This window comes from Solanum stenotomum, chromosome 9 (genome assembly GCF_019186545.1).
Source record: "Solanum stenotomum isolate F172 chromosome 9, ASM1918654v1, whole genome shotgun sequence".
Classification (NCBI taxonomy): Eukaryota; Viridiplantae; Streptophyta; class Magnoliopsida; order Solanales; family Solanaceae; genus Solanum; species Solanum stenotomum.
Window position 1 is genome coordinate 18527582 of NC_064290.1, and position 15092 is coordinate 18542673.

Genomic DNA, 15092 nt, shown 5'->3' on the forward strand with positions numbered 1-15092 from the left:
TAACGACCTGACCCTGTTGTTATGAGTAAGCCAATATAAAAAAATTAGGCCAAAATTTTTTTTGGGTAGTAACTTAAATTTTTTGGCTAGGCCAGCTTAGACAAAATTTGGGACAGGTGAGGTCTAGGGCCATCCAGGAATGGGTGAGGTGTGTTTTTGAGGTTTGGTTGATGCTTTCTTGTAGCCAAGGCATTAAGGAGTCCATAGAGAATTTTGAAATCTAATTTGGGGAAGTAGAACTCTTGAAGTCAATCTTGGCGTGAAAGATGTTTGTCAGGACGTCAAGAAAAGAGGTTGTGTTGTAAAAATGGTCTTTTGGACTTTTGAGCTTCTGAAGTTTCTTCGAGGCCACTATAGCGGAAGGCGTCCCACTATAGCAGTGCTCAGATCGCTATAGTGGGGTTAATTTTTGCTATAGCAGACTGGGCCGTTATAGCGGGGTGAAATGAGTTAATTGTAGAAATAGCCCCAAATTTCTTATTTTCTATACTTTGTGTTCTTGGATTTGGGATGAGTGATTTTGGGCAGTCTGCCCTTGTTTTTCCCATAGAATTCTTTGATAAAGATAAGCATTTGACTCCCCAACCTTGTGAATTGATTCTTAAGCCAAAGAATCTAGGTTATTGTCACTGGGGGAAGATTTTGACATGATGGAAAAAGCCCTTAGTTGGGAAGATGATTGATCTTGGGCATATTTATATGCCTAATTACTACAGATTACCTATTTTTTAACGTGAGTTTAAGGACATTCACTAATCTAACTAACATGTTTTACTTAGAATTGCGATGATTGCATACTAACATACATGATTAGCAATTTTGCAAGGTTCCTAAGGGAAGTGATCGATTCAAGGAAAGAAAAGGAATTGAAGACGACAAGTGACGCCAGGAGCAAAAGCTGGTGCGGCGCCCCATTATCACTGGCGAAGCAAGGGCACGACGCGCCAAGGCCCAGTTTACTAGGGCAGCATTTTGGCGCACTGGCAGCACTGCGCACCAGCCGGCCAGGCGCTATGCCCTACAACCTTGCGGACGTTTGAGCGAAATTTGATTTAAAAAGGACTCCTTGTTAAAATAGATTTAGGCTCTAGTTTTCCTAAGTTTTATAAATAGACTCCTAGGGCTAATTTGTAGAGGTTCGACATTATTTTGGTGTGCAAGAGCAAGTTTCATCATTTGTAATAGGTTTCGATCTTCTAACTCTTCTATTTTCCGAAAATTGCATGAACAATAGTATTTTGTGGTTTTCTAATAGCATGAGTGGCTAAACTCCCTAGTTCTGGGGTTGTAGCTATGAATCGAATATTGAATATTTAAGGTTTATGAATTAATTCTTGGTTGTCATTATAAGTTACTTCTATATTTTTGTTTTACTATTTTATGCTTGTGCACCATAAGATAAATCTATTGTCTAATCTTAAAATCGAGAGAGGAGGGATTAGATAGACTAGAGAATATAGAGAGCTTGATTGACCAATTAAGTTGAGGTGATTTTTGTTCAGGAGTGACGCCCAGACGAACAACTCGCTTGATTACGAAACATGATGAAATATAAATGCTCGCCAGTTAGTCTGTTTATCCCCGCTCAACGATGTAGTTAGGCAACTAATATGAGTAGGCGACTAGAGGTGTGTAACCCGACCTATACAATTAACTATGTAAACCAGTAACTTGACAACTAAAATTAGTTTTAAGCCAATAATATGATACATGAGATTCATTGCATGCTGCAACCCTGGAATTGTCTTTTACTTGCTTGAAACATCATCTTAAAGTCATTCACAAGTAGTTACTTTTAGTTATTGTATAATTTGTAGAAGTTGTAAACAATCATCACCAACTCTTGATGTGGAATTGAGTGTTAGATATAAATCGATCATAAGTCCCTTGGGAACGATAACTTGTTTCTTTAAAGAATCTATATTACTTGCGCAACCACGTACACTTGCGTGTATATTGGGGAGCAACAAGTTTTTGGCGCCACTATCAGGGGCTTAGAAATTGATTTATATTTGATCTTCTTAAGTCTAGAATTAGAATATTCAGGTGTTAATTACTTGATCTTAGCTTTTGATTGCAGGCATTGACTTTCAAGTCTGGCTCAGAAAGGATAACTTGTTGAACCAGACAACAAACCCGAAAGAGCTTTATGCCGACACAGAAAAATGGCTAATCAAGGACGTCATGGAGAATCGGGGTTAGGTCTTCGGAAGACAATGAGGAGAATAACCAAGACAACGTGAATAACCGAGAAAACTTGAATAACCAAGGGGTACCCCCTGTCGTACTTGTAAGATCAGTCTGTGATGTGGCAGTCCCACTCATAGCCAATGTGGCATCTAGTATTAGGAAACCTCCACCGGGGGGTAGATTTGCACTAAAATAGGACATGGTACAACTCATCCATTTTAATGGACAATTCACTGGTCTCCCCCACTAGGATCCTCAAATCCACAGTAGAAACTTCATAGAGATTAGTGATACTTACATCCCAAATAGAGTCTCATCGAATTATGTGAGGCTGACGTTGTTTTCGTATTCATTGTTAGGAGCCGCAAGGCGCTGGTTAGATGCTGAGCCACCAAACTTCATCACCACCTGGGATTACCTAGCTAAGAAGTTCTTGAGTCGATTCTTCCCATCCAAGAAAATCACACGATTGAGGAGTGAGATATTAAGCTTTAATCAAAACCAGGGGGAGGATATGTACCAAGCATGGGCTCGTTTTAAGCAAATGTTTAATGCCTGCCCGCACACATGCAAACTAATGGGGTACTTGCTCACACGTTCTTTGAAGGTTTAGATTATAATGCGTATGTACTTCTTAATAGAGCAGCAAGTGGACAAGCCCTAGCAAAAACCTGTGAAAAGTTGTTCAACTTACTCGATAAACTATCCGAAAGGAACCCAGGGTATGAGGGGGAAATGCCTAGAACCACAACCCAAAAGGCTGTGGGGATCTTAGATGTAGATCAAGCTACTACCATAAATGCCAAATTAGATGCAATGCAACATAACACGACTTTACATTTTAAACAGATGGCCCTAAACCATGCATCGGTAAATGTTGTACAACAAGCAACAAATTGGTGTGGGGTATGTGGTAGTGGAGCTCATGAAACCGAACTATGTGAGGAAAACCTGAATTCCGTAAACTATTTGGGTAATGCGCAAAGGGGTAGAGGTTAGCAAAACTATTGTAACACTTACAACCCTAGGTGGAGGAACCATCCTAACTTCTCATGGGGTGGGAACAAAAACCAAAACCAAGTGCAAGGGCCAAACCACTACCGTTCTCAAGGGGCTGGACAACAATACCAAAATCCTAACCAAAGCGTAAATCCTAATGCACCAAAAGGGGGGATGACCAATGAAGAGCTACTCTAAAAGCTCATGGCTGAAATAGGGACAAAAATAAATGCTAGGATAGATAAGAAGGATAAGAACATCAGAAACATCCAAATGTCCCAAATGAGTTTAGAGAAACAAGTTGCGCAAGTAGCTAATTCTCTGAACTTGCGTCCCCAAGGTGGGTTGCCCGGTGATATTGAATGCGGTAAGTACTAGAAGTGGGTTACAACTAGAGGAACTAGCTCCAAAGAAGAGAGATATTGAGGCAGGTACTAAAGAAAATAAAGTGGAAGATGTAGTAAAAAGCTCCAATGTTGAGACGCCCGTTCCTCAAAAGAAACTACCCCCTCCGTTTCCACAAAGGCTCAAAAAGTAGAATGAGGATGAATGCTTCGATAAGTTTCTCTCTCTCCTTAAACAGGTTCACATTAACCTACTTTTGGTTGACATGTTGCAGGGTATCCCGAAGTATGCTAAGTACGTGAAGAAAATAGTGGCTAACAAAAGGAGGCTCATGAGTACGAAACTGTGGCACTTACTGAGGAATGCAGCTCTAGAATCCAAAATAGACTATCCAAAAAGTTAAAATATCTGGGTAGTTTTACTGTGCATATTACAATTAGGCAAAGTGTTCATGCCTGGGGTTGTGTGATTTGGGGGCAAGTATAAATCTGATGCCCTTGTCGTTGTATAGAAAACTTGGGTTGGGTAGTCCAAAACGAACCACTTTCATTCTCCAACTCGCTGATAGGTCCATTGCTAAGCCTTAGGGGGTGGTAGAAGATGTGTTAGTACAAGTAGGTTCCTTGATTTTTCCGGTGAATTTTGTGGTCTTGGACTTTGAACCCGATTATGAAGTTCCATTCATTTTAGGATGTCCGTTCTTGGCCACGAGGAGGGAATTAATTGATGTAGCAGTCGTACAATTAACTATGAGGTCACATGATAAGGTTGAAGTGTTTGATATTTACCGCGCTTTAAAATTGCCTTCTAGCTAGGAAGAATTATCTGCTATTACTGTTGTAGACCACCTAGTAGAGTCACAATTAGTTGTACCTGATGATCCCTTAGAAAGAGTGTTAGTGGGTCATGAGGTGGATGGAGATACTGAGCCCCAAGATATAGAAACATGTTTGAATTTAGCACTTGTGGAGACTCACAAACGTAGAGTAGAGCCACTAGATCGTGAGTTAGGACCTCCACCAAAGCCTTCGATAGAAGAATCTCCCAAGCTAGAGTTAAAAACGATGCCTGCTCACCTAAGGTATGCATTTTTAGGTGCTAATGAAACTTTGCATGTTATACTTTCTGCAGAGTTGTTTGAAATACAGGTTGATGCGACATTGAGAATTCTAAAACGGAGAAAGACGTGATTGGATGAAAGATGGCTGATATTCATGGGATTAGTCCGGCATTATGTATGCACAAGATCTACATGGAAGATGATCACAAACTAAGTGCACAACATCAACGTAGGCTAAATCCTTTGATGAAAGAAGTGGTAAGGAAGGAGGTAATAAAGTGGCTAGATGGTGGAATTGTGTACCCGATTTCTGATAGTAAGTGGGTAAGTCCTGTGCAGTGTGTTCCCAAGAAGGGAGGTATGACAGTGGTAAGGAACGAAAGAACGAGTTGATCCCTACTAGAACAGTGACCGACTGGAGAATTTGTATAGATTACCAAAAACTTAATGATGCCACCCGAAAATATCACTACCCGGTTCCCTTCATTGATCAGATGCTTGACCGACTAGCAGGGCAGAAGTACTATTGTTTCCTAGATGGATATTCCGAATACAACAAGATCTTAATAGCACCCGAGGATCAAGAAAAGACCACGTTCACTTGTCCTTACGGTACCTATGCTTTCAAACTCATGCCATTCGGACTTTACAATGAACTGACGACTTTTCAAAGGTATGTGATGGCCATTTTTCATGATATGGTGGAAGACTTTGTAGAGGTGTTCATGGATGGTTTCTCCATCGTTGGGAAGTCTTTTGAGGTATGTCTCCGGAATCTTGATAAAGTACTTGCTAGGTATGAGGACACGAACTTAGTGTTAAATTGGGAAAAATGTAATATTTTTGTTAGAGAGGGGATAGATTTGGGTCACAAGGTGTCGAAGTCGGGTTTAGAGGTTGATAAGGACAAGGTAGAACTTATTGAGAAATTTCCCCCTCCCATTTCTGTAAAAGGGTTGTGTAGTTTTCTTGGTCATGCAGGTTTTTACCGGCGGTTCATCAAGGATTTTTCCAAGATTGCTCAACCTATGTGCAGTCTTTTGGAGAAGGAGGTGAAGTTTGACTTTGATGATATGTGTTTGAAAGTTTTTGAGATGTTGAAGAGGAACTTAATTGAGGCTCCCATCTTAATTGCTCCTAATTGGGAAGTACCATTTGGACTCATGTGTGATGCAAGCGATGTAGCAGTGGGTGTAATGTTGGGACAAAGAAAAGATAAGGTGTTCCACTCGATCTATTATCCAAGCAAGACTGGATTCTACACAAGCTAATTACACAGTGACTGAGAAGGAGATGCTAGCTCTAGTGTTCTCCTTCAACACATAATCCACAGCCACAAGGATGTATTGGTTTCCATTCGATGGTGGGAAGGGAACCATTCAGTCAATACCTCACACATAAAAAATTTCCACCTCCAAAATGTTACTTAGCGGCATCTTATGTTTTTATTTAAATAGTACCCAACCTTTGGCATTTATCACAACCCTTCACAAAAGCAATAGAATCTTTAAATAACGAGGGCCAAAAGAAACCAAATTGTAGTACTTATGCACTATGCGCTCTCCTACATGGTGACCCCCATATGGGCTAGCATGACAACTTTCGAGTAATTTTTGAACCTCATACTCCGAAATGCATCTTCTTACTAGCTGATCCACACCTTGCTTGAACAAGAACGGTTCATCCAAGATATAGAACTTAGCATGATTGAGCTTTTTCTTTTGTTGGGTGGTTGCACCGAAGGGTAATCTCCACTTACTATGAGATTCATAATGTCCGCATACCATGGCACTTGAGAGATATCTAATGCCATCAATTGTTCATTTGGAAACTCTTCTCGAATTTTCTCACCTTCATTCACATGGGAAAAATCCTCCAACCTAGACAAGTGATCAACTATTTGATTTTCAGTACCTTTCCTACCCTTAATCTCAAGGTCAAATTCTTGGAGAAACAATATCCACCGAATCAGCCTTGGTTTAGCTTCCTTCTTAGGTACCTAATAGTTGTATGATTAGTAAAACCAATCACCTTAGTACCTACCAAATACGATCTGTAAATGGGTTGAGATTGTCTCTCTTCCTTCGAATGATTCAAGGGTGGTGATAAAGTTCATCAAGAAACACATCTTCACTCGCGTTGGCACTCCAAGGGCAATCATAAGTGATGGAGGTAAGCATTTCATTAACCATCTAGTTAAAAATCTTCTTGCTAAGTATGGTATTCGTCATGAGGTTGCTACAACTTACCATCCCCGAATGAGTGGCCAAGTGGAGGTTTCAAATAGAGAGGTGAAGCAAATTTTGCAGAAAATGGTGAATGCGCAGAGGAAAGATTGGTCTGAGAAGTTAGATGATGCATTGTGGGCCTATAGGACTGCGTATAAGACACCCATAGGGACTTCTCCCTATCACATAGTATTTGGTAAAGCATGTCATCTTCCGGCGAAATTAGAACACCAAGCTTATTGGGCGATTAAGAGGTTGAACTTGGACCCCGAGCTAGTAGGTAGAAAGAGAGTGAATCAATTGCATGAACTTGAGGAGTTTAGGCTCCACGCGTATGAGAATGCCAATCTTTACAAAGAAAAAAAGAAAAGGTGGCATGACAAGCACATATTTACTCTTACTTTCACTCCGGGAGAAAATGTATGACTATTTAACTCTAGATTGAGGTTATTCCCTGGAAAACTAAGGTCTTAATAAAGTGGTCCGTTCGAAGTGGTAAGAATGACACAACATGGGGTTGTTGAACTTAAAGGTGATATTGTCCTTACGTTCTTGGTAAATGGGCAAAGGGTTAAACACCACTTTGGTGTATATTCGGATCGTGATCGGGAGGCTCTGGAGCTAAATGATGAGTGATCCAAGCTGAGTCGTGCTGTGACGTTAAATCAAGCGCTACACGGGAGGCAACCCGTGAATGATATGTAATAGGTAGTAGTTTGGATTAATTTTAAATTTTTAGCTTAGTTTCAAATTTCTAGGTGTAGAGTTTTTATTTTTTTAGTTTGTTATTAGGATAGGACTTTAGAAGTTATAAAGAAAAATACAAAAAGATGAGTCGTGCCACGACCCAAACTAAGGCGTTGAGTGGGAGGCAACCCACCATTATTATGTCACATTGTGTGGTCGATGCGCAGGTCATAGGAGGAGAAACCACCCGAAAAAATAAGAAATATGTTGAAAAATGCAATTTAGGCGCACCATGCCAAGGCTAAATTACTGGGGCCACTTTTTGGCGAACTGGCAGCGCAACGCACCACCATTGTGCCAGGCCCCTAGAGAACGCCGATGGTAGGCGCAGCCTGGGCGCACCGCGCCACACCTTTAGGCGCATACAGGGTGCCTCGCGCCAGAAGAAGTTTGACTGGGGGCGGTTTCTGGCGTACTGGTAGCCCCCCCTATCGCGCCAACAAGTTTTATGGAAATTTTTGGGAATTTTGCGGGACCACTTAAATTCCAACCTTTCAATCTTCCACCTACCTATATACACCCCATTTTTTAAAATTCTTTCTCTCTCTAAAACTGCCCCTCTCCTTCAAATTCTCTCTAAATCCCAAATTTTTCTTCTTCTTCTTCTCCACTTCTTTTCTTCCCCAAAATCCCAAATCCCTCCATTAATCCTTACTAAAACATTCTTCCCTTGCCTTTTCCCCATGCCTCACCCCTAAAATCCACTCCAATCTACCAAACGTTCAAAACCCCTCATTTTTCCCCAAAAATATTTCTTTCTTCTTTTATTAGTTTCTTCCACTGATAGGGTGTAAAAATGGCTCCTAAGGGTAAGAATATTGTTATTGGTTCGGGTACTAAGAAGATTAGGAAAGAAGCGACTGGCGGAAGTTCTAATCGGGAAACCAGTAATTTGCCACCTCAAAAATATGACAAGCAAGCTTTAATGCACTATGTAGAGGATTGGTATGAATGTCAACAAGAATCCAAGTACCTAGGTGATGAGTATGTAGATGAGGGCTGATTGCAACAAGAATTTCCCCATATTCATGCCCAAATCCATGCTTTGGGACTTCAATATGTCTTCGTGGATCATGGTGAGTCCAATTTAAGCTTAGTCCATGAATTTTATGCAAATTGGAATACACATCGTGTTGAGTTAAACCAAGGGTTAATTAGGGATAGTTGGTTGAGATTTACTATGGAAACACCGAATGAATATTTTGGTACACAAATTGTGACAATTCTGAATTTCTAGCAATGATTGAAAGACCCCCTTATCGTGATATTAGGCATACTTTGTGTAGGGTGAATTTTGTTGCGCGGTAGGATAGGGTTAGAGACACGAGACATCATTTGACTCTTTACTATTCACTTCAATTTTGAGGCTCGTATTTGGTTGAAAATTGTGTGTAGCACCTTACTACCATGTAAGCATACGACTGATGTCACTAGGGAGAGAGTGGTGCTATTATATCGTTTGATGAATGGTTTGCCAGTGAATGTGGGGGCTATTTTGAAGCAAAACATGCTTAAGTTTAGGACAAATAAGAGATGGTGTTTCTGTTATGGGAGCATTATTTCTAGGCACCTTTGGGATTTACAAATTAAGGAGAAAGTTCATGATGTGTGCCCTCCCGCCCCTCACTTAGTATGCCACTTGATTGATATCACAAGAACTAAAGTGCACGATCCATAACAAGGGCCAGTTTAACTGCTATTGATAGGCAATCTTGTGATGATAGTTGTATGGGGCGTATGTTTGGAATGGCTGAGCTACAACTGAGGATAGATAGCCTTCCAATGACTGAGGATGAAGTGGCGACACAAGCAGAGCATTACCCTTTGACGGATAGCGCAATGTACTTGTGTCGGATGGGCCCGACTTTCCAAGAACCCATTGATGATAATGATGCCACTGCTGATGAGGAGGGTGGCTCAGATGAGGATGCATCAGATGATACTGGCCCTGGAGATGGTGATACTAATGTCGGCCATTGATTGGCAACACGTGGCCTAGAGGTCGAAAGGGAGTTCTCTTTTACCTTTTCACTTTGTTTTATTTTGCACACTGAGGACAATGTTTTCTTTAAGTGTGGGGTGGAAGTTGAACTTCATTGTACATAGTTTATTGCTTTATCGAGTCTAGTTAGTTAAGTTAGTTTTTAGTTTATGCTTAAATATTTTTTTGGGTTCCTCAGCATTTGTTTTTGGTACTTTTACTGAGGATAGTCCCTTTGAACCGACTAGGACTAGTTTTATTGCTTTATTGAGTCTTAGAGTCGTCGTAGGAGTGACAGTTCCCGATGATGGATGGATGACGACCGTCTTAAGGAAAAATTAGTCACATAGAGGAGTAGGATTGAGAAACCAACCTCAGTCTTTTGAAACTATGTCCGAAAAATTTAGCCAGACGTCATGGGTAGTCATAAGTGGAAAAATGCAAAAGAATTTTAACCTTGAAACAAGCATGTGTTCTTAGTTGTGACTCTAAATAAAAATAAATGGGCTTAATCGTGTAGTAGTACCGTAATGCAAGATGTATGAGCATGCTAGTTGATATGTCCTTATATGTGTTATGATGCCATGAGTGGTGAGTTGTTGTTTTGGTTCTTGCTTCAATTGATATCTAGAACTTGCCTTGTGTGTGTTGAATAAGTAGCTTGTATGACTTAGGGAATGTGATTGAGGTGTTTCTTTGAAAAAAGCCAATTATTGACTCTAAGTATATGCCTACCATTGAAATTACCCCTAGTGAAGCCCCATTGAACCTTTAGCCTTGTCTGTTGATAAGCCAAAACATGTTTGCTTGATACCAAAGTCTTTTGATCCCAATGAAATCCTTAATGCACTATGTTAAGAAGAAGGGTTGAAAACGTTGGTTGATATGAGAAAGGGTGAAATGCTAAATTGTGTGGAAAAGAAAAGAATAAGTGAAACTCTGCTTTGGCCATGGTCCTTAGTGAGATTGTGCACCTCAACTAAATTGAGGGTGGCTATTTTAGAAATTTGCTCTAAATATTGGCCCTGGTTCTACCACGGATATTGTGTACCTCACTCAGACCTTAAAATCTCGAGTGGAGGTGGCTAGTGTGAAGGCATTAAAAAAAGAATAATGGGCAAAGATGGAGCAACAAAGAAAATATTCATGAAGTGCGTACTAAGAAGAAAAAAAACTAAGGAGGATTTTTGTTGGCAAAATAATGACATGTGCATTACGGAGGTGTAGTCACTAAAATGATTCCTAAATATTCCCTCCCTTACCTTAAGCCAACATTACAACCAAATAGAATTCCTCCTGATTCCTTGAGAAATACAATGTGAAAGTGAGAATACACTATGGGCAAGTTATGGCATGTTGAGAGAAGTAAGAACTTCATTTGTGAGAGTGAGTTGATTGTTTGAAAAATAGGCCTTGTTCATATTATGAGTGCTTGAGTGAAAGGCTATACTAAACACAAATAAGTGAGGGCATTCATGGCATATGTTCAGATTAACTAATTGGTATGTTTGTATGAGTTTGCATTAGCCCGGAAAAATAGTAAAAGAGTCATTCTTTGAGCATATGTGTTGTAATTTTGTGTAAAATTTTTGAAATGTTGCATCCATTGTGAACTACAAAATCATGATTAAAAATATTTGGTTGATTTTAAGGTGGGTTGATAAGTCCTAGGGATATGCAAAAGAGTGTGATTTAATAAGATAGAGTTTGTTCGAGGACTAACACATGTTTAAGTGTGGGGTGGTGATCTTGGGCATATTTATATGCCCAATTACTACAAATTACCCATCTTCACGAGTTTAAGGACATTCACTAATCTAACTAACATGTTACTTAGAATTACGATGATTGCATACTAACATACATGATTAACAATTTTGCAAGGTTCCTACGGGAAGTGATCGATTCAAGGAAGGAAAATGAGTTGAAGACGATAAGTGATGACAGGAGCAAAAGCTGGCGCGGCACCCCAGCATCACTGGCGCAGCAAGGGAGTGATGCGCCAAGGCCCAGTTTACTGGGGCTGCATTTTGGAGCACTGACAATGAGGTGCGCCAGCCTGCCAGGTGCGATTAGGGCGCGATACCCCACAGCCTTGCGGACGTTTTGAGCGAAATTTGATTTAAAAAGGACTCCTTGTTGAAATAGATTTAGGCTCTAGTTTTCCTAACTTCTATAAATAGCCTCCTAGGGCTAATTTGTAGAGGTTCGATTATTTTGGTGTGCAAGAGCAAGTTTTATCGTTTGTAATAGGTTTCGATCTTCGAACTCTTCTATTTTCTGAAAATCGCATGAACAATAGTATTTTGTGGTTTTCTAATAGCATGAGTGGCTAAACTCCCTAGTTCTGGGGCTGTAGCAACGAATCGAATATTGAATATTTAAGGTTTATGAATTAATTCTTGGTTTTCATTATAAGTTACTTTTATATTCTTGTTTTAGTATTTTATACTTGCGTACCATAAGATAAATTTATTGTCTAATCTTAAAATTGAGAGAGGAGGGATTAGATAGACTAGAGAATATAGAGAGCTTGATTGACCCATTAAATTGAGGTAATTTGTGTTCAGGAGTGACGCCCGGATGAATAAATCGCTTGGTTAGAAAACATGATGAAATATAAAAGCTCGCCAGTTAGTCTGTTTATCCCCGCTCAACGATGTAGTTAGGCAGCTAATTGGAGTAGGCGACTAGAGGTGTGTAACCCAACTCATACAATTAACCTTGTAAACTAGTAACTTGACAACTAAAATTAGTTCTAAGCCAATAATATGATACATAAGATTCATTGCATGCTGCAGCCCTGGAATTGTCTTTTACTTGCTTGAAACATCATCTTAAAATCGTTCACAATTAGTTACTTTTAGTTATTGCATAATTTGTAGTAGTAGTAAACAACCATCACCAACTCTTGAAAAGGTTACTTTTATTTTATTTGTGGAATTGAGTGTTAGATATAAATCGATCATAAGTCTCTTGGGAATGATAACTTATTTCTTTAAAGAATCTATATTACTTGCGCAACCACGTTCACTTGCGTGTATATTGGGGAACAACAATGATCATATATTGGCATCTATTGAGGATTTGTTGATAACCCGGGTAAATTATAGTCGTTAGTGATTGATTGTTGTTTATATTATTTGTTTGAGACCAAGAACAGATCAAGACACTTTACAATGGAAAAATTCAGGTATTTTAAGTTCCAAGAGGTTTGATTCGAGGTAGGTGATGGTTTCATATTTTCGGTTTATATGTGTATGGATGTCTACAGCTTTGTAGTATCATTTGTGCAATGCATGGTAGGGAGACATATCGTATGACATTATGAAGGTAAGCTCATGAAATGAACTTGTTATTATGACTTGTGGTTTGAAGTGGTATTGTTCATTGTGCTATGTGATTGTGCATGATTGTTGGTCGGCTTGGGTACCACACCGATATATTAACTATGCATGACTCGGGTACCATACCGTTACACTAACTATGAATGGCTCGAGTACCATGCCAGTACATTAGCAATTTGGTTTAAGTTTCTAAAGAGGACTAGGTATGTAATTGTTGTTCCATGAGAGGATCAAGAATTTGCATTGTGATCATGTGGGACATGCATCTAGGTATTGTTGTTTCCTGACATGTGACTGGGAGTCTGTGGTTTGTTACTTGTTGTTATATACATTGTTTTGTGTTATTGTATTGTAGTGAACTATTTTACATTCATATCTTGGATTGACCATGTGATCCTATCAATACATAGTGTTTGTGTACTAATATTACACTTGCTATTTTCTTTATTGAGTACATGACATCTTCCAGCGGATGATCCAAGACCTCAGTTAAGGAACACTTGATTCTGAATCCAAGGATAATTTACATCACTGAGGTTGCCGTGAACTCCTCCGTTTTTCTTGTTTATCTCTTCTGACACATACATTAAACTTTAGTTTTATGTTTAGTTTCGGGTTTGCACCCTCAATTTTTGTTATTGGGGTTTTGGTATGATTACTTTTAGTTCTTAGGATTGTTTTTCCGCATTAACTATTTTGGGCTATTGGGTTGAGTTTATGAGGACTCAATCTTTTGATTGTCTAAACTATTTATTTCCTATTATTTATAAACTTGTTTTATTTAAAATGGTGTTGGGTTAATTTCGGGTCAATCTTTGGTTCTCCCACCATGTGGTTAAGTGTGGATGCCACTCAGGAGGGTCTGGGTCCCGACGCAATAACACTTGTAAAACACAAGAAAATATGACAAGTTTATGGCATGACATTGACAACAAAATATCATTTCAATTTCATCCCTTTCTGACTCCCTAACCACATATTGTACAAGTATTAGTAGCGAAACAATTAACATGCATATATGACATAAACTAGAAACAATTCAACCATCACCTACCTCAAATCAAACCTGAAAGCTCTACTGAACTTTAGCCTTCCCCTTGTTATGAAGCCTTTCTTGAATGTTGTCTATAAACAATCAATATCATACAAAATCATACCAGAACTAGAAACAATTCAACTATCACTTACCTCAAATCAAGCCTGAAAGCTCTACTGAACTTGAGTCTTCTCCTTGCTATGAAGCCTTGCTTGCTTTTGGTCTATAAACAATCAATATGATACAAAATCATACCAGAATGACCTAAATGCACCTAGATTATATCCTAATCCCGAATTCCAGACAATTTTCATGATTATTCCACCCCAAACCCAGGGTTTTTCTCTATTATTCAAACCAAATCCTCCCGTAAAGTCACCACTATAGATTCTAAGGCCTAATAATTGAATTACTAAGTTATGAGTGTTGACACTCAATTTTGTCCTTCCACAATATAAATTAATCATCGAGCTTCTTAAAATTCCCAACGATTTGAAATAATTGACTTCATTTTATTTTATTTTATTTTCTTTCATGTCTCAATTCTATATATAAATAAACGACAAATTTTCATATCCTTTAAACTCAACATTTATTTTGGAAACATTTACATAAGACACATTTATATTTTTAATATATAAAATTATCATACATTTTAGTACATTTATTTATTTACCGTATGATAAACATACTAATATTAATTTTATTTAAATGGACATATATATGTCGTACCTTGTATTTTACTCTTTTTTTTTAAAAAAAAAAACCTAATAAAATTCACTTGCCATTGATTTTAAAGCAAATAAATAAACAAGTTTTCCTAAATTCAAAATATTTTCCAAGTCATTCTAATTAATTCCATCATTTTTACGATTTTTATATATTTTTTATTTAATTTTGTATGTATTTAACAAAAATTCAAAAATCATCTCAAAAAAGATTTTATATTTTAAATATTTGGTTAATTAGCTTAGTTAAGTAATATTATATATATTATTTTTTCTTCTTTCTCTTTTGAAATAATTAGTTTTTTTAAAATAAGTTGATTATTTTATTTTGTTAAGATTGAGAAGCTCATTAACTAATTTATATTAATTCATCTTATTTAGTTTTTAGCCAAATCACCAACTAAACTCAATTTGGCTAAATTGTTAACTCT